The sequence below is a fragment of the Ochotona curzoniae genome, unplaced genomic scaffold (genome assembly GCF_017591425.1).
Source record: "Ochotona curzoniae isolate NIBS_2020 unplaced genomic scaffold, NIBS_Ocur_1.0 patch401, whole genome shotgun sequence".
In the NCBI taxonomy this organism is placed as follows: Eukaryota; Metazoa; Chordata; class Mammalia; order Lagomorpha; family Ochotonidae; genus Ochotona; species Ochotona curzoniae.
In genome coordinates, this window is record NW_024466975.1 from 817,731 (window position 1) to 842,520 (window position 24,790).

At 51.5% G+C, this 24,790-nt stretch overlaps 1 pseudogene; it reads left to right on the top strand.

The window, feature by feature from the left end:
* The first annotated feature begins 23,617 nt into the window (after positions 1–23,617).
* LOC121167626 lies at positions 23,618–24,240 on the top strand (annotated as a pseudogene).
* Positions 24,241–24,790: the final 550 nt, after the last annotated feature.

Genomic DNA, 24,790 nt, shown 5'->3' on the forward strand with positions numbered 1-24,790 from the left:
TGTGGCCTGGGAAAGCAGTGGAGGATGGCCCAAAGCCTTGGGACCCTTTGCCTGTGTGGGAGACCCGGAAGAAGCCCCTGGCTCCAGATCAGCTCAGTTGTGGCCACTTGGGGAGTGAACCATCAGACAGAAGATCTTTTTCTCTGTATTGCCTTCTCTCTGTATATCTACCTTTTCAATAAAAATAAATACATCTTAAAAAGAAAAAAATCACAGTGAGGGCTTCCCATGCCCTAGCCTCAGCCCCTATCAAGGACCCTCACAGCCAGAAGGATGAAGCTCCTCCTCCTCAGAGCAGTCCCTTCTGCAACCTCTTCCGTCCATGTGTCCTTGATCATGCCATGTCCTTACACAGCAAGCCCAGGCCACATCCTCTCCTACCAGCATTCAGACCTCTTACACCAGACAAACCCCTGCTGGTCTTCACAGTCCAGCTGTGGCTCCACGCCCTCCACCTTACTCTGGCCACCCCTCCTTTGTGCCCCACTTTCCATACTTCTTATATTACCCTTAAGTTATGTGCATAGCGACCTCTCATCAGCAACATGTCTACCGGAGTGCAGGGTCCCAAGCTTCCAAGGACACCAGTGGTGCAAGATTCACTGGGCACGTTCTGGAAGGCAACCCCACAGCAGCAAACATGACAAACAACACGCCTACCAGCACACTAAGCTTGCAGCGCTAATCAACAGCTGACACACAGCAGTGCTTCCTAGACTGTCCTGATTATTTCATAGTATCTCATCTAATTCCCATCACGATTATTATTATCCCCATTTTATATATGAAAATACTGATATTTGCTCTGGATCACCCAGGGTAGCAAGCAGCGGGTATAAGAGGTAAACCCAGCCAATCCTTTCCCAGAGCCCGTGCTCCTAACCACAGGCTGTTCTGCCTTTCTGTGCTGTGGTTATCTTGATAGCCACAAGCCATAACCAGTGCCTAGCAACAAGCATTCAGTGAAAATCTGCCAAACACATGGACCCCCAAATGAGCACCCACTTCTCTTTTCTTCCCAGCTCCTCTGGTCTTTCCTGACTCATGCAGTCCCTGCAACACCCCACTCCTTAAATGTCCCTCTTTGTGTGGCACCTGTGCTACTTACCTTGACACTTCATCATACACCACCATTCCATCCCATCACCTGTAGCCACAGGGACATCTTGCCTTACCAGCTCTCTGGTGTCCACCCTCAAGAGAATAATAAATAGGAGGCCAGGGACACAGCCAAAATGGCTACAGAAATTCTAAGCTGAATCCAGTCTCTGTTTGTTGGAGCCTTCTCTCCCTTGCCCCAGGGTAAAGTGAGGCAACGTTCACGTCAGATGTGATCTCTGCTATAGCTACACCGAACTGTCTCAGCCCACAGCAATGACAGCCAAGGTCATCATTAGGATGCAGCAAGGGAACTTGGATGTTTTTCACCTTTGATTCAGTCCTACAGGATATGGAACACAACTCTGTTAAAGACCCACAACTGAGTCTCTGAACCAGCTGGGCAGTACAGACAGGTGCCTTCTGTGTATACCGGAAGACAAGAACCCTGCAGGAACTAAGTCAAGGAATTATCCAGATACAGCTGGACCATTATAGCCATTACAGAGAAAAGAGAGATCAATGCTCATGAAAACAGAGAAGAAAATCTGCGCTGGAAGCTGAGTACTACACAGATGTTCTCATTTAATCTCTGCAAAAAAAAAAAAAAAAAAAAAAACCAGCATGGCTCTGTTTTCCTCTACTCCCTATAAAACCCATCTGAGCTCCACAACCAACAGTCGGGCACCCCATCCTGTGGCTCACATAGCTGCCCCGTGTAAAGTGCGCAGTGGCAACAACGACGCTATGCGAGAGGTCAAGCGCAATGGACGCTCTCTGAGGAGCAGCTCCTCCCCTCCCTTCCCCTGACACCTGCACATGAGGCCAGCTATGCCATCCAGAGAAGGGGAGCCACCTTGCAGTCCAAGAGTCTGCAGGAAGGCAAGTCTGAGTCACATCTCGCTCTAGATGGGCAGAACAAGAGAGTCAGGGAACTGCTAACAACCAGCAGGCCAGAAATCAGGGTCTCAGTCAGGCAGAGTCTCCTGGGCCACGCAGTGCTTGGCCCAAAGTTCAAGTTCAGGACTGTCATCGCGGTATGGCAGGTTAAGTCCTTTGTCTGCAGCACCAATAATTGGGGCCACTTGGGGAATAAACCAACAACTGGAAGATGGCTCTCTGTCTCTCCATCTCTGCCTTGAAAATACAAATAAATTGATAAGAATTATAAAAGCTAGATCTGGGTGTGATTCTCAGCCTCATGGACACCAGCCTGGTCAGGTTCAGCCAGGTCCCAGGCTGGAGCAAGCAGGTTCAGCCAAGCAGGAGCCAAGGGGTTCCCGTGTTCTATCCTCTCTCTGCTCCTTAGGACATTTCTGTCCCTACCCAGGTGCCACTGCTCTCACTACAACCACGTCACAATACTCCTGATATGCTTATGGGGAAAGAAAAACACCTGCTCCACCCACAGCTCCCTTCCCCACCCCCCACCAGAAATGTCCAAGGACAAGCTACTAAGCAAGTACCTTCTCAAAGCCACAAGAAAGCATGAGAACAGGGCTCTCCGATGCTAACGCTCCTCCAAAGGCCGACTCTTCCACCAGGAAGAGGAGCACTTCACTGAGTGTGTGGCTGGGGCAGGGGACTCTGACCCTACAGAGAGACAAGTTTTTGGGATAAGCCCAGGAAAAGAACCTCTGGCCTCCAGATACGGCAGCGAGAACAGCTCAGGTGGCCCTAACCAGCCAGGGGATTTCCTCTACTTGCCTGGCAAGAGAGCCAAGACCCCAGGGCCTCCCTCAGCCAGGCTCAGAGCTGGGTGTGGCCTTTCCACAAGATGCAGCCTGGACCACCCTTGCACATGGCCCGCTGCATGGCCCAGCAGGGAGCATGGTGGAGACAGGCCAAGCCAGGCACAGGGACTGAGGTGACCTCACTGAAGGGCTGCAGGGCACCCTGGTTCTGCTATCTCACACCTGTGCATTGGGAGCCTTCACCTCCCCTATCGGCGCCTCCATCTCCTCCCCTGTAAGATGAGAATGATCACAGTACCTGCCTTGTGAGCCTGGCATGGGGAGGAAAGAAGCCCGTGTCTGTGAAGTCAGGTGCACGTGGCTGGCGCTAGGTAAACAGCCACAAAATAAGCAAAATGAAACAATGGGCTTCTCACTAAGACAACCCTGTTGCCCCAGCGCTCAGCTTACTAGCACCCAGCGCCCAGCAGGATCCAATGGTGCTGAAGGAGAAAGGGCAAAGCCTCAGAACCTGCCACTGACTCAGGAGGCAGCCGGCAAGGTCCTCCGCCGCACGAGCACAGTGTCTCTCCCCTCCCCAGGCTCCTCAGACTCAGGCAGCTCGGGGAATCGAGACTGTATCTGGGGCTCCAATTGGAGTATCCGTCTATTCACAGAACAGGAAGCCAATTATGTTCCCCCAAAGAAACCCCGCGGTGCCACGCCCACAGAGCCTTCCACGCATTCCCAGGTGAGGAGGGCTGGAAAGAGTGACGGCAGAGGCCCACGGAGCTCTCGGCAGCCCCCACCCACACACCAGGGCTAAAAATGTGTAATTATTCAAAGTCTCAGTAAATGGATGTAATTTTGGGTGCCACCAACTCCCTTTGGAAATGCATTAATGGTACAGTGATTATAGGTATTTGGTTTCACATTCTTTTTTTTTTTTCCATATCACCAAGTTAAAATGTGCTGACAAAAATATCTTCCCCAGCGCATTCCGTTAGAGGGCAGGGAATCCTTTCTCCTCGCCTGGTTCCTGACCACTGATTCTGGGGCATCCCTCCTGCATACACCCCAGAGACCCAAATTTCCTCCCAGCTCCAATCAATTCTCTCCGTCCTACGTCTGCCTGACTGGGGAGAGCCACGGCCAACATGGAATCCATCAGGCCATGGCTCTCTGTCAGAGTGCTCCTCCCACCCTGCCTCGGCCCCCAGGGAGCAGGCGAGCTGTTCACGGCACCGGCTCCCCATATCCCCCAGGCCCTGCTCAGGGAAGGAGGCGACGTCAGACACCTCTCTGACTTACCCATTGCCACCACTGTGTGATGGGACTGGTGGAGTTGGCAGCACTTCCACTGTCCCCCTCACTGCAGCCTGCTTGCTTCCCTTGGCTGTCAGCGCCATTCACTTGGCACCACCTGTCCCCCTTCATCCTTCTCCGCCTTTAGGAAGGTCATCCCCTTGTTCCAGAGGTTTGACATGTGGAACTGCCAGTCCAACTCTCCCTCTGCTGCAGGCAGACAAAATCCCCATGCGTTGGTCATCCACAAGATGAGCCACCAGTGCCTCCTCAGGGACTGGCAACAGCATCTGGGTAGAGGTGAGAGCAGCACACTCCTTGGCTCAATTGAGAAAACCAATGGAAAAGAAGCTCCCTAGAAACCTGGCTCAGGGAGGGGGGTGGGGACGAGCCGACAACTGTACCCAGCCCATCGACTCTGAAGGCCTCACACAGTTTCATCTGACCAATACACACAGACATTCTCCTTCTAATGAAAGCCTCACAAGGTTGAGTACCTACTAGGTGCAGTGTAACACCATCACGCTAGGGGCTGCAGATTAAATCGGCAGCAGAAAACTGCATCATTGTTAGGCCGTCAGGGAAGCTGAGCTGAGACGGAGTTCGCTTTCAGAGCTGCAGGTAAGAATCACCTGTACAGCCCCACCCCCACCCCTATCACTGGGAAGGTTCTGGCTCAGTGTTCTAGAATGCCACTGTAACTCAGCTTCACCCTTTCTGCTCCTTGCGAAGTATTCCAATACATGCACCAAAGGGACTGTCCCCCTCTACACACACACACACACAAAATAAAAAAAGAGCTAGAAGCCCTGCTAGGCAGTGCAAACATCCGTACTAACACCTGGGAGCCCTAGGGGTTGGGGCACGGATGGAGCGGAAATAAAACGTGGCCACCTGAAGAACTAAACTGCTCAGGGCCAGGTGTTTGGCCTACAGTTCAGACTCCACATTCCACACAGGAGTGCCTGGCTCTGGTCCCCATTCTGGCTTCCTGTCCCTGCCTCCCATATGGGAGACGTACATTGAGTTCTCACTTCCAGCTTTGACTGGGCATGACCAAACAGGGCTTTCCAGATAAGGGGTCTTTTTAAACCTTTTAAAAAGGCATCAACCACTTAGTACCCAACTTCCCTTTCAAGACAAGTCTCCCACCTGGGAAAGTTGCCTGCAGGCTAGCCCAACCCTGAGAGATTTCCCTAGAAAGGACACAGGTACCTCCGTTCACTTTAGGAAGGGGCTTCCAAAAGACAACACAGGTCCTTAAAGGTTGCATGGCACGCATAGGTTGCCAAGCACTGTTCTGAGATGGCAGGAGAGTCCCTGGCCCCATTCTTTTTTTTTTTTTTTAAAGATTTATTTCATTTTATATCTGACCTTCTAATAAAAGAAAGGCAGATTGACAGAAAGATCTTCCACCTGCTGATTCACTCCCCAAGTGGTTGCAATGGCCGGAGCTCAGCTGATCCAAAGCCAGGAGCCAGAAACCTCCTCCAGGTCTCCCACATGGGTGCAGGGTCCCAAGGTTTTGGGCTGTCCTTGACTGCTTTCCCAGGCCACAAGCAGGGAGCTGGATGGGAAGGGAAGCAGCCAGGATTAGAACCGGCACCCAAATAAGATCATGGTGTGTGCAAGGCAAGGACTTTAGCCACTAGGTAACCACGTCAGACCCCACTGTCCCCATTTCTCAGATGAAGACACATCTGAAGACACAGTGTCTCAAGGACCTGACTGGGAGCTGAGCTAGGATTTCAGCTGGCACTCAGATCTGCTGTGTGACATGGGACCACCTCTCAGGCAGACATGGAGGAACGCTTGCAGTCTGAAGTCAGGCCACCAGTGGAGGACTTCTGCAGGGCCTGTCCCCAGTCTTCACATGGCTGCGGCATCCCTCATGGGTGCCCACCGCTGCACACTCCCTATGGTGGCCTTCTTCACCTTCCTCACTCTCCCCTCCCTCGGGAGGGCCTAGTCCAGATCCTCTCACACATGCTGTCCAGCGGCCCTCTCCAAAAGACAGAGATGGGGAGCTAGCTGTGTTTCTCTCCCTGGCACCCAGTGTGAAGACCGCAGTGTGAAAAAAAAGTTGCTGGTGGATTAGCTGAATCCTTGCCCTAAAGCACGCAGAGTCCATGACCTGCTCCTTCAGTGAGATGCTCACCTCGCTACCTCTCAAGGCAGCCCATGGCTCTATCTGGGAACAGCTTTGGGAAACTCCGCTACCCATACTGCACAGGCTACTGAATTTATCTGAGCCACTGCTCTGGCTCTATCCCTCCCAGAAAAAGGACAACTCATCTTCCACTTTGCCTAGGAGGAGAGCAGTCAGGAGAAGGCATAGCCAGGGGCCAGGGCATAGGGCACAGAGTTGGAGTGGGACTTCTGCTCCCCAACATATGCCCCCGGACCCCCCCTCCCCGCACCTTCCCCAGGCACACTGCACTCTCTGCATGGCAGAGGGTTTGCAGGCGGCAGAGGAGGCAGCCAGCAGCCCTGGGAAGAGACACCTTGCTAACTCCAAGCTCTTGAACCTGGAGAGGGTGAAGGCTCTTCCTTGGCAGAAAAAGCTCCCAAGAAACCCTGAGAACATTGGCCATGATGTTGGATATAAACTTCTGGCATGACCTAAAAGACAGCCTGGCTCTAAGCAGGCTTAAGAGGCTTGTCAGTCCCTAAGCTGGGGTCAGCTGACATCTGTGTGATGTGGGGAGTGGGTGGTGGGGACAGATGGGAGGATGCCCCGGCTGAATGAGGTCCACTCCCCTGGAGCTCCAAGGATCTCCCACTGTCCTGCCCAGGGGCCATTCTTCTGTCCTGTGGGGATGGAGTTTCTGAGAGAGGCCCAAGGGAAAGGGGAAGTAGCTCCTGTCATCAGGGAAGATGCAGAGAAACAGCTTTCAGACAGATCCACAGAACAGCGTTGGGGCCAGCACTGTGATGTAATGGGTTAAAATCCTGCCTACAGTGCTGGTCTCCCATACGGGCGTCAGTTAAAATCCTTGCTGCTCCACTTCGGAACCAGCTCCCTGCTAATGTACATGGGAAAACAATGGAGGTTGGCCCTAACTTTTGGGGCCCCTGCACCCACATGGGAGATATAAAAGAAGCTCTTGGCTTCAGTCTAGCCCAGTCCTGGCTACTGCAGCCATGCAGAGAGTGAGTCAATAGATGGAAGATCTCTCTCCCCACCCCACAGTATCCCCCGGGGGTGGGGGAGAGAAGAAGGAGAAAGAGAAGAAGAAAATCAGAGCCAAGCAATGAGAACTAGAGGCATCACATGCCATCGTGGAAATCACATAAATTTTTGAGCCAAGAAGATTCAGGTTCAAGTCCCAGGTTCCTCAGGGATACTCTGGCCTTGAGATCTTTTAATAACTCTATGCAGCCTCCAGTGCCTACTGCAAAGTGCAGACAGACCATCATTTAAATGGCATGAATGCATTTCCAACCAACATCAAGATTACCGTGACACCTGAGACCTGTGAAATGCCACGTTATGGGTCTGTCCTTCAGCAGTCAGAGCTGATCACCAGACAGCTGCTTGGCTTAGCAAGCCACATCTGCGCAGCCCTAAATGTGCCTGGAAAGAGGTACTGGAAGCCATCCTCACATGGCTTACGCTGTACTCTTGGTCATTGGACCCTTGCACCTAGACAAGTTGCCTGTGCTCATGGGACGGCATGGTCTTTCATGGCAAGGCTATACAGTATTTAAAATTTATTTATGCATGTGAAAAATGACAAGGAGAGACAGATCTTCTGTTCCTGGTTCACTCCCCAAATGTCTGTAACAGGTGTACCTGGTTTACATTAAAGCCACAGGCCTGAACTCCATCTAAGCCCCCTGCTGGGTAGCAAGACTTGAGTGATTATTGCTGCTTCCTGGGTGCACCAGCAGGGAGTTTCACTGGGAAATGAATCAGCAAATCGAAATTTTTTTCTAACTTTGTCTTTAAAATGTTTTTTTAAATTAGAAAATCAGATACACAGAGAGGAGGAGAGACAGAAAGGAAGACCTTCCATCTGCTGATTCACTCCCCAAGTGGTCTCAATGTCCAGAGCTGAGCTGATACAAAGTCAGGAGCCAGGAATTTCTTCTGGGTCTCTCAGGTGCAGGGTTCCAAATCTTTGGCCCATCCTCAACTGCTTTCCTAGGCCACAGGCAGGGAGCTGGATGGGAAGACAGGGCCTCTGGGATTAGAACTGGTGCCCATATTGGATCCCAGTGCGTGCAATTTTTTCCCAAAACCACTTAATCACTCAAGAGAAAATACTTCAATGTGCATTTTCCAAGAACATCCTGTTAATTCTATAATGGCTATGCAGTTCCTGTCAGATCTAGACAAATCTAGTTCAAGGCCACCAGACTTCTCCTGCAGCAGCTGAAAATGACCAGGACTCAGACTCTATGTCTACCTCAAGCCCGTGTGAATGTATGGGGAGAAGCTAGCGTTTATTGGGCCTGGCACTTGCTGAATCCTGTCAATCAGTTAATTCATGTCATCCTCACAATGGACCCCCTTTGGCTGGTGAGGAAGTAGGTAACCCACCAACATCAGGGAGGCCAATCTAGAAGCTAGCAAACATGATCATGGAGACACAGATTTATTGCCTTTTTTTCGTGTGACAGAGCTACCATACTGTGCCCTCAGTGTCAAGAAAACTCAGTCCTGCAACCCAGGGGACCATGAGTAGGCTGGGCAAGAGACATACTGTGGGCAGCACAGGTCAGTCCAAGCAAAGGACAATCCAGAGGCCAGCACTGTGGCAAGGTGGGTAAAGTTGTCACTTGCAGTGCCAGCATCCCATATGATGGCGTTTGAGTCCTGGCTGCTCCACCTTTGATCCAGCTCCCTGCTAATGCACCTGAGAAAGCAGTGGAGGATGGCCCAAGCACTTGGGCTCCTGTACCCATGTCAGAAATCTGGATGAAACTCCTAGGCCAGTCTTGGCTATAGTGACTGGGAAGTGAACCAGCAGATGTAAGATACATTCCTCTCTCTCAATCTCTCTCTTTCTCTCTCTCCCCTCTGCCTTTCAAATAAGTAAGTCTTACAGGCTAAAGCCAGGAGCCACGAGTATCTTCAGGTGTCCTGTGTGGGTGCAGAGATCCAAGTACTTCAGTCATCTTCCGCTGCTTTCCTAGGCACATCAGCAGGGAGCTGGATCAAAAGTGGAGCAGCCTGGACTCAAACCAGAGCCCATATGGGGAGCCACACTATAGATGGCAACTTAATTTGCTGGACCACCATACTGACTCCTCCTTCTACTCCGTTTCCCATCCCCCATCTCCATCCCACTCCCCTCTCTCCCTACCTTATTAAAATCTTGAAGATGCGGTATTGTTTTCGTCAGGATCCACTATGAGTCCCAGAGACTTCTGAAAGCCTCCCCACCCAGTCCTCCCTGCCCCAAGTGGTCTTCACATACTGCTCTACCATCCAAGACTTATGAAGGCAATTGGGCCCCTCTGGGATACACGTTTCTGGTTAAGGAAAACTCAAAAGCAAATAAGATACCTAGCCCATTTTTTCAGAGCACTTATCTGAGGGACGGTAGGCAGAAGCCTATACAATACATTAGGCTGAGAAGGTAAAGCCGGCATGAAGTTTTAGACAGAAGCCACATGTGGATAGTACTTCCTGTCCCCTGGGTTCCTGGGGGAGCTAGCCCCCAGCCTTGCTGTCATCAAATCCATGGTCTAAAAGCCCGAGAAGCCCTGGAGTAGGGGAAGAACATGCCCTGAGTTCTGGAAGGACAGTGGGTGGACGGTGTGCAACTCCCAGGAAGATCCCTGACCCCAGCTGAGCCCAGAGACCAGGCAACATGTGTGATCGTGCTGACAATACACTCCATAAACAACCAGACATCAGTTCCAAACACATCTTGTTTCACAAAACTGAAAAGCCAATGTTTTGACAGCCGTTTGGAAACAACAGGCAAACAGAACCATATTGCCCTACGCGCACCCTGCCAATGTTTGCTGACAGTTTGGTGCCAGTTTCCTGAGACGCTGCTGCCCAACACCCAGCGGGAAGATCCCAAACCAGCCTGTCCTCCAAAGACACAGAACACCTCGTGGCATCACCAAGCAGTCCACATCCCAACGTGCCCTCCTCCATAACCTCCCCAAGTCCTCCACCTAGGAAGCCCCACACTTAAATTCCTGCAACTATCAGACACGACTGGAAAGAATGTCACCAAAGCAGCAGAAGCCTACACCTAGCTCCTGCAGGCACACAGCCCTGTGAGGTGCAGGGACACGCCTGACCTCTCTGATATCTACTGCTCCCCCGCCTCAGGGCTTAAGAAACACTTTGCAAACCGTTCTCCTTGGAAAAGTGTTTCCAGATCCTTTTGGGGGTTGTTCTGAGACTGAGGCAAGGATCATTGTTCCTAATCCTTCCTTTGTCATTGAATACAACATTTGTTTCCTATAGAACCCAACATTTAAATGCATGAACCTGCTTTCACACTGGATGAATAATCAACAAGAGAAACGTACAGTGTGAGACCATGCCAACACCTGCCAGGCTGGGGGAGCCTTTCCTTAAACTTCAATGGCAAGAGGTTGCAGAATTTCCAGTTCAAGTACATGTAAGCGGCCAGCCAGTCTGTGTGCAATTGCTACCCCCAGGCTGAAGATAAAGTTCCCACAGGCACCTCAATAAGAAACAATCAACAGGTTGGCAAGTTATAAGACAACTTTCACTTACATCAAGCTTAACAATGGAGCGGAAAATGTAACCAGGACAGACCCCTTCAGAAGATGGCCTGGGAGACAGTCCATGGTGATGGTGACTTCAACTTCAAGGGGGCTGCTTCCTGGGCTGTCCGGTACTCCCTGGCTTTCTTAAGGCCCTTAAAGCCCTACAGCTGACTGGGGTCCCAAGCTTCACTTCCTAAGTTCTCTCCTCTCCCTTGAGATTCAGACTTTAAAACAGGTTGCTACCTCGCCTTGGGGGCTGGTTCTAATCCAGCCCTGCTGCTTGGCAAAGCAGTTCGGCCCAAAGCTTAACCTGCACCCAGTTCCTGGCTTCGGATCGGCATAGTATCGACTTGTGCTCACTTGTGAATCATCGGATGGAAGATCTTCCTCTCTGTCTCTCCTCTCTGTACATCCGACTTTAAAACAGGTTGCTGAAAACAAAACACATACCCTGTGAATTTTGTCTAGCCTCCAGAGGGGTAACCCTCTCAAAGCATTATATAGTCTTAATCTCATGCCTGGTTCCTTTAGTCGACAGGATGGGCTCTTAACTCCAGCCTCTGGATCCCAAGCCCTGCTGGGCCTAACTGCTCTTGACCCCTTCCTAGCGGGGCCTGCACATAGGCATTCTGGACCTGAGGTGTCTGAGGATGGGACTGGTTTGAGGTGACTCATCATAACAAGGAAATGCCCTGACACTGTTTAAGATATTACACTTCACAATGGAGACGTTAAACTCTAAAATTCATACTAAGAATTTAAAATTTCAATTTTTCTTTATTTAAAATGACATCAATTAGTAACTTTTGAAAACTATGCCACGCTAAGGGAAAAAACAAAGAGAAAGGAACCCATTTTCTGTGTTAGCATCTTTCCTTGGTACCGTGTTATGAACAAGGAGAGCCCTGTGCTTTCTTTTGCACTGGGCCTGAAACCTTGCTTGCCCTGCCTTTAGGACCTGATTCAGGCCAAAGGATCAAAGAGAGAACAGTCAGCCCTGCCCCAAGCCTCGGAACAGTTCTCCCAAGAGTCTCCTTGCCCTCTCAGGGGCGGGCGTACAAAAGGAGAATGGCATGAATTTTTTTCGTAAGATTTTTTTAAAAACTTTATTGGCAAAGCAGGTTTTACAAAGTGGAGAAATAAAAAGATGTTCCATCCACTGATTCACTTCCCAAATGGCAATAACGGCTGAAACTGAGCCTATCCTAAACCAGGAGCCAGGAGTTTCTTCCAGATCTCCCACACGGGTGCAGGGTCCCAAGACTTTGGACCGTCCTCCACTGTTTTCCCAGGCCACAAGCAGGGAGCTGGATGAAAAGTGGAGCAGCTGGACAAAAACCAGTGCCCAAGGGATACTAGTGCTTGCAGGTAGAGGAATAGGCAGTTGAGCCTTGAAAATAGCACTTAGGATGATCCTGAGGCCACAATGCTAAGAAAGGACCCAGAAGGAGCCAGAAAGGGCTTTGTGCAATCAGCTGGTTCTGGCCAGCACCCTGCAACCAAATCACAAGGGACAATGCCAAAGTCAGACAGCCAGGGAGGGAGTGGGGGCCTATCCAATGGCCACGAGCCACAGAGTGCTGATGCTCCAAGGCTGCTTGAGGCTCCACTGGCCACCTTCCCACCTGACAGCAAGTGCCTACATCCAAATAGCCAGGGCCTCGGTAGCAGCCTGGCCAGGCCCATTCCCAGCTGCCTGGCTTTTTGCTTCCTGCCAAGTGCCTGTGCAGCGCCCAGCCCTGGCTGGGGTCAACAACTCAGAGGCAGAGAACAGGAGCATCCTTGGCCCAGGAAGGAAAAACAGGTCCTTCCTCTCTGTCACTCATTTTTTTGACACAGGAGCCTGTTCAGGGGGAAAACTGCTATAGCAGAATCCAGCCACACAGAGCCCCAGGAGCCCAAAAGAGCAACTGAACTCAGCACTCTAGTCCTCCAGGACTCTTCTGGAGGTCTCCCTTCATGTCTTTCAGGTGTTAGACCTGGCATTGTGGTATATAAGCTGCCACCTGCAATGCCAGCATCCCTTATCAAACACTGATACAAGTCCTGGCTGCTCTGCTTCTGATCCAGCTCTCTGCCAATGTGCCTGGGAAAGCAGCGGAAGATGGTCCAAGTACTTGGGCCCCTGTCACCCATGTGGGAGACCAGGAGGAAACCCCCGGCTTTGACCTGATCCAGTCCCAGCCTTTGCACCCATTTGTGGAGTTCATCAATAGATGGAAGACCTCTCTCTACCTATCTCTCTTTGTAACTGCTTTTCTTTTCTTTTTTTTTTTTTAAAGATTTATTTTGTTTTTATTGGAAAGGCGGATATACAGAGAGGAGAGACAGAGAGGAAGATCTTCCGTCCGATGATTCACTCCCCAAGTGAGCGCAATGGCCGATGCTATGCCGATCCGAAGCCAGGAGCCTCTTCCAGGTCTCCCACACAGGTGCAGGGTCCCAAAGCTTTGGGCCGTCCTCGACTGCTTTCCCGGGCCACAGGCGGGGAGCTGGATGGGAAGAGGGGCTGCTGGGATTAGAACCTGCGCCCATATGGGATCCCAGGCGTGCAAGGCAAGGACCTTAACCACTTGTGCCACCGTGTCGGGCTCTGTAACTGCTTTTCAAATTAAATAATCATTAAGGAAAACAGATTATGTCTGCCAAGGAGGGTTTGCTAAAAGATTACTGATGTCTTCCTATTTTTTTTTTTTTTACAAGTAAGGCACACCCCCGCCACCAGTCAGCAGAGGATATCCAGGGTTCTCGCCGAAGGTGCTTTCCAGGGCAGCTCACAGTCCCCAGGAACAGAAAAGGGGCATGCCCTTGAGCAGTCTAAGAGAGAGCAATGACACACGGGCAGCAAGTCCTTTCTCTGCCTCCCACCTGTGACCCACACTCGGAACTACCACTATAGCACTGCGGTGGGCACAGCAGACTGCCATCTTCTGTAGAGACGGTCTGTGGTTGCAGATTGCAGTCCCCACTGTCTGGTCCCAGCTCTAACACCACAGCCAAGTCACTGAACCTTCATGGACCCGAGTTTTATCATCAAAACAAAAGAGAGGAGAGGCATAAGTCCTGCTCAGTTAGCTCTGGGGACTGTTAGAAGGAAACGGTAAGAGAAGGTCACAGTTTGTTGTCAGAATGCCCAGGATTTCTAGCAAGTCTCCACAGCCTTAAGATAGGATTGGCAACAGTGCCAGCCTCATTAAGCTGCTGTGACAAGCAGCTCAGTGGTAGGTACAGAAAAGGACCCAGGAAGATCAGGCTAATGCGTTCACCATCTCTGCCGCTCCTGGTGCTGTTGCTGATGACACAGTGTGTGTTGTCACAACAACTATCATACCTTGCTACCTGCAAAGGGACCCATGGGAAAGAAGTCTGAAAGCAGGTGTCAGCATCATCTAGGGTAGGATCCTGAGGCTCTGGTGTCCTCGCACTGTCCCTCAGTAACACAAGAATTAATCCCAAAGTACAGAAAGCAAGTATAAAACCACCTGTCTTCACTCAAGGCTCTCTGCTGCAACAAAGGGTCTCTGGAGAGTTTTAAACAGCTGTTAAACATCAGGAGCCATGACACAGCCTACATGTCTCCCACAACTACCCTGAGCAAGATCCACCCAGAAAAATACAACCACCTGTGCTGGCACATGGTTTCACATAGCACTTCTGACATCCTACCAGAGGACCTTCTCATTTCCCCAAATCATTCATTCAGAACATATCTAAGAAGGCAGACCAAAGCAAAACATCTTTGATGTGGGGATAAGGAAAACAATTACTCCGAAAACCAAAAATCCCTCAAGAAATTATAACATAAGAAAGAGGAAATCATACTGCGCCAAACCCTGGCTCCCAGCCTTCTCATATGGCTTGCAGGGGACACTGTGGCACACTGCTTTCCTGCAGGCCTGGGAGGAATTAAAGCCCTGAGGAATAGGGAACCAGACTTGCTGTAGTATAACCACCCAGTAGCTCATGGAGGGGGTCAACACAAGGGATGAGGCATCACTGCAGTCTTCAGAGACCCGCACACACTCCCAAGGGCCCTAGACAGGCTGTGAGCAACATTCCAGGGCACCGCAGCCTTACTGACCCCACAGGTGAAGGACCCAGCCATGGTACAACCATGAGACATCCGCCCTGACCACAGCCCTCTCACCAGTTCAGAAACACAGCTCCGTGACTGCCCAATCTGCTGGCTTGTTGCCCCACATCCCTGCACACTTCCCAACAGAACGACCACAATATTCCACTTAACAAAAGCGAGCTGCTCCTCAGCACACATCCTTCCCACCAACAGCCAAGGGCCTCATTTGCCTTTACCATGCAGCCACCCAGAGGGCCTGACCATCCTTCCCGATCCATGTCCTCAGCCTGTGATTTCTCTTCTACCTCCTCCAGGAAGCCTTCTGGGCTTTCTCCCACCTTCTCAGCCCTGCTGGCTTGGCCTCTCCCTTTAACCCCCTATGTATTGTGCTGCCCTAAGACAGAGGTCGCCTCCTCTTTTCTGCCCCCCTCTCTGCCTGCATGATTTCATCAGATCCATGGCTATATTCGAGGAACCCTTCTCAGGCCTTTTCCTCCCCCAGGCTTCAGACTCATACCATGGTACCTCAACAATTTTTGCAGAAAATGGAACTAAAAGACAATGCTAATTTATCCCACCCCTGCCAAAACGTGAAATCCATGCAGGGTTTCTTCATACAATGCATTTCCCATGAACATTTCTGTGCTCCTCATCCTTCTACTGACTACTCACCTCTGACATTACATGGCAAAGTGTCTCCATTTTCCCCGCTCTCCAACCTGCTCCTGCCCCAGCCTGCATGTGCACCAACCCCTCAGACGCTCAAGCCTCTGGGAACCACCCTTGACTCGGCTTTCCACAGAATATCCAATTAACCAACAAGGTCTAGAGACATAACTGCTGACGCTACAGTGCAGGTAATCTACCTGATGCTTCAACTGTCTCCTGGGGCTCTCCTGCCTCCCCCCAGAACAGCCAACCTAACACCTCCCTATAGCAGGTGATCGCAAACCAAACCATGTCACACCCCACTGAAATATAACCCTCAGGGATGTCTCATGGCTCTTAGAGTAACGCTTAGAAACACCTGACTTGGGCTCCTAAAGCCTGTACCGCGGACCTGCCTCTTACCTCCATCCTATCTCATGTTACCTTCAGTGTCTCTGCTCCTTGAACTTGAAGCTCTTTGATGCCTTAAGCTTTGACACTAGCTGTCTGTCCACTCTTCCCAAAGCAGGATGACTTCACCATCACAGGATGGCTCCTTCTCATCCGATTCCAGCTCAGACCTCACCTATTTGGAAATGCCGCCCCTGATCTCCCAGTCCAACGTTCAGCATAGTAGTTACCATTAATATTATGCCTACTTGTTTCCTTATCTGCTGCTCCTTTCCCTCCCCCACTGGAATGCAATCTCCTTGAGGAGTGAGAATACATCTCACCCATCAGCTTTTCAACCACTACAGCAAAGCCAAGCCTAGGGAGGGGAGTGCCTTTGGATACCCTGCTCCACACTACCTGACAGTACCTCCAAGAGATGCCTTCTGACTCACAGCACCCCAGAACACACCCAGTCACCCAGTGCTACACTCAGACCAGGGCCCAGATCTTTGGCTGGTTCATTCATTCAGAGGACAAACATTTACCCAGCGCAGCGGCAATGCCAGGCATTGGGGCAAGGGATCAAAGGCATTCTGTGACCTCTCAGAGCTCCCGGGCAGAGCGGGAGAGAGTCTCAAAGGCGCCTGCACTGCCTGCTCCAGGCCTGGTTCTCACAGCCCCTTGTCCGGTCCCACAGAGTAACCCGGCCTGGGGAATCAGCAGGTGGTGCTAAGGGCTCCCAGGCTTTGCACTGAGACTTGTGCGCTACACCAGAGACGCTGCGTGATCCCAGAAGGATATGTGCCCACCGGCTACCTCCACCCCCAGGTCGGAAGCAGGACCTGGGGCAGGAGTGTGGGTACGATTCCTACTGCTGTCCACAGAACACAGCCTGACAGAAAGCCTCTTTAGCGACATCCTCTGCCTCCCCCCCCGCCCCAGCAGCACCACAGCCCTGCAGGCCCCAAGACCCTCCTCATTCCATTCCTCCACAGTGCCATCTAGCCCAGCCCGGAGCCCGCACCCTGCCAAGCGGCGCAGCACTGCACCCGGTGGGGGGTGTGTCCATCCCAATCTTGCCGCGCACCCCACCCCCCCCCGTCCACCCTACAGCGGGCCGGGTCCAGCCAACGGCGATGCGCAACCCACCGTGCCCCCCAACTCCCGTCCCGAGCCCGCCACACAGCTCGGGCAAACAAAACCCAGCCGAGTACAGCCGCGGCGCGTTGCGCGCCAACTCGTCCGGACCCGCGCGCCAGGAGAGGCAGGGGGCGCCAACCCGGGTTCCGGCGAGACCCCCCACGGCACAGGTGCGCCAGCACTTGTGCGGGCCCAGACTCACTCACTCGATGAAGTAGCTGGCTCCCTCCTCCGTGAAGCCCTCCTCCCAGCCGCGGGGCAGGTCTGAGGAAACGCAAGAGAAGTCGATCAAACTTGGGCGGCCTTGTGCGCTCCCCTTGACCCCTAGCCGCCAGCCCGGAGCCCACCTGAGCGGATCATGTGGCCTGAGTTGACGGGCTCCCCGGTGCGCGGGTGAAGCCAGGTCGTGCAGCGGAGCTGGTCACTGCGGGGAGAAAAGGTGCACCTGTTAGCTTCGCCGCCGCCGCCGCCGCCTCGCCCCTGCTCCCGCCCGCACCCCGCAACTCCCGCGCCGCACTTGACGAAGAAGACGCGGCCGTCCCGGCACACGCCGTAGGACCAGTGCTCAGGTAAGGTGTCCCGCCCGACCGTCGCCGCCATGTTCGCCGCGCGCGGAGCCGGGGCCGCCGCCGGGCGGGGGAGGGGGCGGGAGCCGCGGCGCGGGCGGGGCCGGGGGCGCGGCGGGCTGGGCCTGCTCGGGGCCCCGGGACGCGCCCGGCAGCTCCGGCGGCGCGCGGGCTCCTCGGGGCTCCTCGGGGCTCCTCGGGGCCCTGGTGTCCGGAGTCCGCCGCCGCTCGGGGCCGGCCGAGCGCGGTGCGCGCGGCCTTTGTCCCCACGCCTTCCCCGCCCCCCAGCCCGCCGGCCGAGAGCGCCCCTTGGCCCCGCAGACCCGTGCTGGGCGGGGGCGGCCGGGTCGGGCCAACTCGCGGGCGCACCGAGCCCCCAGGTGCCCTGCAAGCGCGCGCCAGGACCTAAGTTTCTGGCTGATCCTAGGAACCCCGGACAGGTTCCCGGCGCATTCCCCGCCCCCGCACTCCTTCGGTCAGATAAAGTTGGTTATAAAGTCTGCCCGGGGTGACTGTGTAGATTTATTGAAGGGACATTGGTGCGAAATGCTTGGCTGGACACCGGCGCACGTTGGGCGCTTGGGTGCACTTCCCTGCACCACTACCACGGCCCCGGGCTACAGCGACTCTGGCTGCTGCCTTCAGTTCAAGCCCCGGGAGGGAACACCGGGGTGCTGAGGGCTGGGCTGCGCTTCCTCCATTCCTTGCGGCAGGGGCAGCCAGGCCGGACCACTTGGCTGGGGGACCTGGATCCCCTCTAAGGGCCCCTCTGCGCCGGGTATGCCTCCCCTTTCTCTTCATTGCTTATTCTCCCTCCACCTCCCCACCCCTCCCATTCCCGCCCGCTAATTTGTTTGGTATTTTTATTTGTTGAGATTACTTTGTTGTAAATGTGCTTGCTCCTCTCTCCCACCGGAGCCCCACCCCCCTCAATGGGATGGATAAAGAGGGCCTGGGTCCAACGCACACCAGCACCTGAAACCGCTTCTGACTCGGTAAATGCCAAATGAGTGGCGCACACTGCGCACCCACACCCCAGACAAGTCAGCAGCAGCAGCTGCAGCTGGCAGGCCCAGCGTTGGGCAAGTGTGTAGGCCCCACCTCTCAGGTGCTTGGGCCCCAGTTCGTGGGTGGAAGCTTACCTGAAAGCGAGGCTCGAGGCAGTGTGGGCATGCACTGCTCAAAGCACTGCACCCTGAGGGCTGGATGCCCATTGAGCACCCCCGCCACCCCGCACCACACCAGAAGCAAGACTTGCCGGAAGGATGCGGGATATGGAGCAGACGGGGCTTCCTGTAGAGAGCAGTCCTGTGGATTAGGAGGGAGTTGCTTGACAGTGGAGGCGTCCACACAGGGCTGGGAAAGCCTGCTGCCCCTGAGGAGGTTCATCTCCCAATGAGAGCAGGCAGGTGGTGCTCATGTTGTTAAACACCGAATTGGAGCCAGTGTGGATCAGTGGTTATTTCCATACCCCTGATGCTGGCATCATCCATGAGTGGGTGTTCCAGTCCTACCCAGCTTCCTGCTAATGGTCCTGGTGCCTGGGCCCCTGCCATCCACAAGAGCAGCTCTGGCCTCCTGGCTTCTGCCCAGCTCAGTCCCAGCCCTTGGACCTTTTGGGACATGAATAATGGCTGGAAGATTTCTCACCCTTTCTTCTCTTCTGCTCCCTGTAACTCTACCTTTCAAATGAGTAAATTGTTACCACTGATTGAAAATAGGTAGATGGGTGAAGATGTGAGCACAGAGCTAACATAAAGGTGGCCTGCAGGCAAATGAAAAGACACCTGACTGCTCATAATAGAAAAGTGCACATTGGAATTAAGATGAAATAGTATTTTTTTTTTTTTTTAGATGTCAGGTTGGCAAAGACTCACATTGTGGAGAAAGACACTCTTGTCCTTGTTGCCAGGGTTATAAAATGATTCAGCCTCTGGAGTCTAAGACTTCCATGCCTTAGGCATGTAGTAAAACTCATGCATTCACTTTTCTGGGAAACACACACAAAGCTTCAGCCTTGGAGGGCAATCTGGCAGCAGCTATTACAATGTAAATGCGGATACCTTTGACCTGGCCATTCCACTAGCTGGCGCCTGCGTTGGTGCTCACGCAGGAACTCAAGACCTGTGTGCTGGAGCAGTCTTTGCAGCACGGTCCATAATTCCCGAAGTCTGGAAAGAACCGGCTTGACTGTCCAAACAACTGGTTAATTAAGTTATAGCACCCCTCAACAGAATGTGATGCTGCTGACGTGGCTGATGCGTGGTGTTTGCTGAAAAGGCAAGGTGCAGGACTTTGTGTGCAGTGGGGTACCAGCACTGTGAGTCGTCCTAGATTAAAGGGCAAGGAACTGGGGACTGGCACGGTGGCTTAACAGACTATTCCTCCACCTGAAAGCACCAGCATCCCCTATGGGCACTGGTCCCAGCTGCTCCACTTCTCCCTGCTGATGGCCGGGGAAAAGAGTAGAGGATGGCCCAAGTCCTTGGGACCCTGCACCCACATGGGAGGTCCAGAAGAGGCTCCTGGCTCCTAGCTTTGGATTGACTTAACTCTGACCAATATGGCCATTTGGGCAGAGATCTTTCTGTCTCCTCTCTGTAAGTCTGCCTTTCCAATAAAAATAAATCTTAAAAAAAAATCAAGGAACTGGTATAATGGTTGTTTCCAGGCTGGAAAATTGTGGCAGTAATGGTGAGAGGTTTATTTGTCCCACTGTTCCTTTTTACACTGATGTTTGTGCCATTTAAAACTTATGGGAGTGGATGGTGGACACAGCAATTAAAAGGCTGCTTGGGATTCCTGCATCTCTTCTGGCTCCCAGAGTTCTGCTTTGCTGCCACTCCCAGCTTCCCAGTGATGCATACCTTGGGAGGCAGTGGTGATGGCTGAAACATTTCGGTCCCTGACACACATGCGGAACCCTCAGCTGTAGCTCCAGGTTCCTGGCTGCACTCCATTCCAGTCCCAACTTTGGGGAATAAATCAGCAGATATGATTCCTTTCTCTCCCTCCTTTTCCCCTTTCTCTTCTTTCCTCTTTCACTGCTCTTCAAATAAAAATAAAGAGATGCAAATTAAAACATGTATATTTATTATTTTTAACTCAAGAAAATTAGATTTCTTTTTTAAGATTTTTTTTTATTTATTTGAAAAGCAGCGTCAGAGAGAGCTGTCTTCCTCTACTGGTTTACTCCCCAAAGGGCCACAAGAGCCAGAGGTAGACCAGGTCAAAACCAAGAGTTTGGAGCTTCATCTCACTCTCCCATGTGGGTGCAGGATCAAAGACTTGGGCCATCTTCTGCTTTCCTAAGGGAGTTGTATTCGTAGGGAGCTGGATCAGAAGTGGAGCTATCAGGACTCAAACTGGTGCTTATATGGGACAACACAGGCAGCAGCTTAAATAAATACTGCACCACAATACTGGCCCCAAAACATCTATATTTACTTTTTAAAAAATTATTTATTTTTATTGCAAAGGTAGATTTACGTAGAGAAAGTAGAGACAGCAAGATCTTCCATCTGCTGGCTTACTCCCCAAATAGCCACAATGGCCAGAGCTGAGTCCATCTTAAGCCAGGAGCCAGCATATGGGTCTCCCAAATGAGTTCAGGGTCCCAAAGCTTAGAACAATTCTACACTGTTTTCCCAGGCCACAAGCAAGGAGCTGGATGGGAAGCAGAGCAGCCTAGACATGAATTGCTGCCCATATGGGATGTCAGCACTTACAGGAATAGGATTGCCAATTGTGCTATCACACCAAAACACGCATATTAAAAGAGAAAGAGTTAACAACAATAAAAAAAAAAGAGAGAGAGAGAAAGAATACAGTCCAGCAGCAACTCCAATGATGGATATAATGAAATTATCTCAATAAATGCCAAAAAGACATTTAATAAAGACACAATGCCCATCACTAATTTTAAAATGTATGTAATAGAAGCAACAATTAAAGATAGTAAGAGCAGGGCCCAATATGGCATCCTAGTGACTAAAGTCCTCGCCTTGCATGTGCCAGGATCCCATATGGGCACCAGTTCATATCCCAGTTACTCCACTTCCCTTCCAGCTCCCTGCTTGTGACCTGGGAAAGCAGTCAAGGACAGCCCAAAGCACTGGGACCCTGCACCTGTGTGGGAGACCCAGAAGAAGCTCCTAGCTCCTGGCTTCAGATTGGCTTAGCCCTGGCCATTGCAGTCATTTGGGGAGGAAACCAGCAAGTAGAAATCTTTCTCTCTGTCTCCTCTCTTTAAATCTGACTTTCCAATAAAAAAAAAAAATCAATAAATCTCAAAAAAAAGGAAGTTTAAAAAATAGTAAGAGCAGATGCTGGTAAGTATACAGCAAAGTCATACATAATCATTCACTGCTAGTGAAAATGTATAGCATTTTGTGTGGTATTTTGGTAGTTTTTGTAAAAACTAAATGTGAGGCTGGCACTGTGGCATAGTGGGCTAAGCCTCAGCATGCTAGAACTCTGGTTCTAGAGTCCTGGCTTTTCCATTTCTGATCCACCTCCCTGCTATGGCCTAGGAAAGCAGCAATGCATGGCTCAAGTCCTTGGGCTGCTGTGTGCATGTGGCAGACCTGGACAAAGCTCTTGGCTTCTGGCTTCAGATCTGCCGAGCTCTGCCCATTGCAGCCATTTGGGGAGTAAATGCCTCTCTCTTTAACTCTGCCTTTCAAATAAAAATAAAATAAATCTTAAAAATAAGTCACAAGCACTTACCATGTGACTCAGCAGCTGCAGTTAATGCATAGGCATATACCCCAGAGAAGCGTACCATTTGTCTTCCTAAAAGCTTGCACATGATGTTTCATAGCAACTTTATTTGTAATAGGCAAATACTGGAAACAAACAAACCAAGAGATGGCCTACAAGTGGACAATTAAACGACTATGGTGTATCTTTACCATGGACTCACTGGGCATATGCACATGCCATGTGCAACATGGACATGTACAACAGCCTAGGTGCATTATGCTGAGCCTCTTTTTCTTTTTTTTAATAAGTCCATCTGAAGGTCTTGCGCAATGTCTCAATGGCTAAATTCTCATCTTGCAAGCACTGGGATCCCATATGAGCACCAGTTCAAGTCCCGGCTGCTGTATTGTCCATCCAGCTCCCTGATTATGGCCTGGGAAAGCAGTAGAGAGTGGCCCAAAGCCTTGGGTTCCTGCACCTGAATGAGAGACCCAGGAGAAGCTCCTGGCTTCAGAATAGCTCAGCTTTGGCTATTGCAGGCATCTGGGGAGTGAATCAGCAGATGGAAGATCTTTATCTCCATCTTTTCTCCTTCTCTCTGTAAATTTGCCTTTACAATAAAAATAAATATATCTTTAAAAACAACTATTTAAAAAGTTTGGCTCTGTTTCTGGTCAGGTTCTTCCATTGCTCTGCCACTTCAACTCTTGGCTGATCCAGGACAGAGAGGAGAAACAAAAAGAAGGATCTTCCACCTGCTGGTTCACTCTCTGAGTAGCTGCAATGAGCCAGGGGGCAAGAATTTGCTCCAGGTCTCCCTGGCAAGTGCAGGGTCCCAAGACCTTGGGCCAGCTTCAATTGTTTCCCGGGCCACGAGCAGGGAGCTGGGTGGGAAGTAGAGCTGCCAGAATTACAACCAGAGGCCCTATGGGATCCTGGCACATGTGAGGCAAGGACTTTTTATTTTTTAAAAAAAGATTGATCTTTTTTTTTTTTAAATTTTTTTGGGGAAAGGCAGGTATACAGAGAGGAGTAGAGACAGAGAGGAAGATCTTCTCTCTGAGGATTTACTCTCCAAGTGGCTGCAAAGGCTGGAGCTGAGTCATTCTGAAGCCAGGAGCCAGGAGTTTTATCCGGGTCTCCAAAGCAGGAACCAGCTCACTCAGGACCTTCTCCAGCCAGGCCAAGGGCTACCTCACGTGTTCCCTGAAGCCCTCATCAAGAAGGAAGCTGCCTTCCAAGTCTTGCGTGGAGGAGAACAGAACAGTCACTTGCCCTGCGACCATGCGCGTGTGTCTGCTGGGCTCTGCATGAGCTCCCGAGGTCACAGCACGCTGCTGCGGACTCTCACGACTCCTCGCATGCTTACCGAGGGAGATGTGGGAGACATGGCTCAGATCACCTCCTCGCTCTTCCTTGGCAGAGGCAGTGTGGCCTCCAACCGGGACTTGCTAGAGTCTCGGCTCTTTACGTGCATCGTGAATGCGACCATCAAGATCCCCAATTTCTACTGGCCTCAGTTCGAGTACGTTAAAGTGTCTCTGGCTGACACGCCTCACATCCCCATTGGGCTGTACTTTGACACCGTGGCCGACAAGATCCACAGCGTGAGCAGGAAGCAAGGGGCTACCTTCGTGCACTGCTCTGCGGGGGTGAGCCGCTCGGCCACTCTGTGCATTGCTTACCTGATGAAATTCCACCACGTGTGCCTGCTGGAGGCTTACCGCTGGGTGAAGGCCGGAGACCGGTCATCAAGCCCAACGCAGGCTTCTGGGGGCAGCTGATAGACTAGAGCGCCAGCTCTTCGGGAAATCTGCGGTGAAGATGGTGCAGACCCCTTACGGCATAGAATCAGATGCTTACGAGAAAGTCCCACCATCTGATGCCTTACTCACGCTCCCACAGTCTGGGTAAGCAGTTGTCCAATGGCTGACTTTTGATTCACCCTCACGTCTTTCTACACCACAGGTGTTCAAGTTTACTTTAAGAAATAGGGAGGGGCGGGAATAAGGGGAATACATTTGCTGCTAGAAACTAGCATTTTGGAATAACACTTACAAAAAAAAAGAAAAGAAAAAAGAAAAATCTTCAACGGGCTTTTGCTCATTTGTAACAGTTTAACCACCCAGTTGTGCCCTGAGTGTGGCACCTTTCAGCACCATGGCAGGTGCAGGAGGCACACAGTACAGAAATCCCTCTGGGTCCTGATTAAACCTGGGGAGACCAGCTTCGCCCCAGGTTGCTGACCAAACATGTTTAGGGAAGATGAATTCTGTAAGTTAAAATAAGCCTTTATTATTTAGTTAGGTAATTACAATGAAGTCTGCTACAAAGATCCTTTGAATTTGTTCCCCAGGGCATTAGCATTATTGTTAAAAATTAATTTATTTGTTATTATTTTTTAAATGATCTTAGTTGATTAGGATACAAAGGGTCAAAAGCTACAGGAAAGTGGGTAATACCATTGTTTCCACACTAACCAT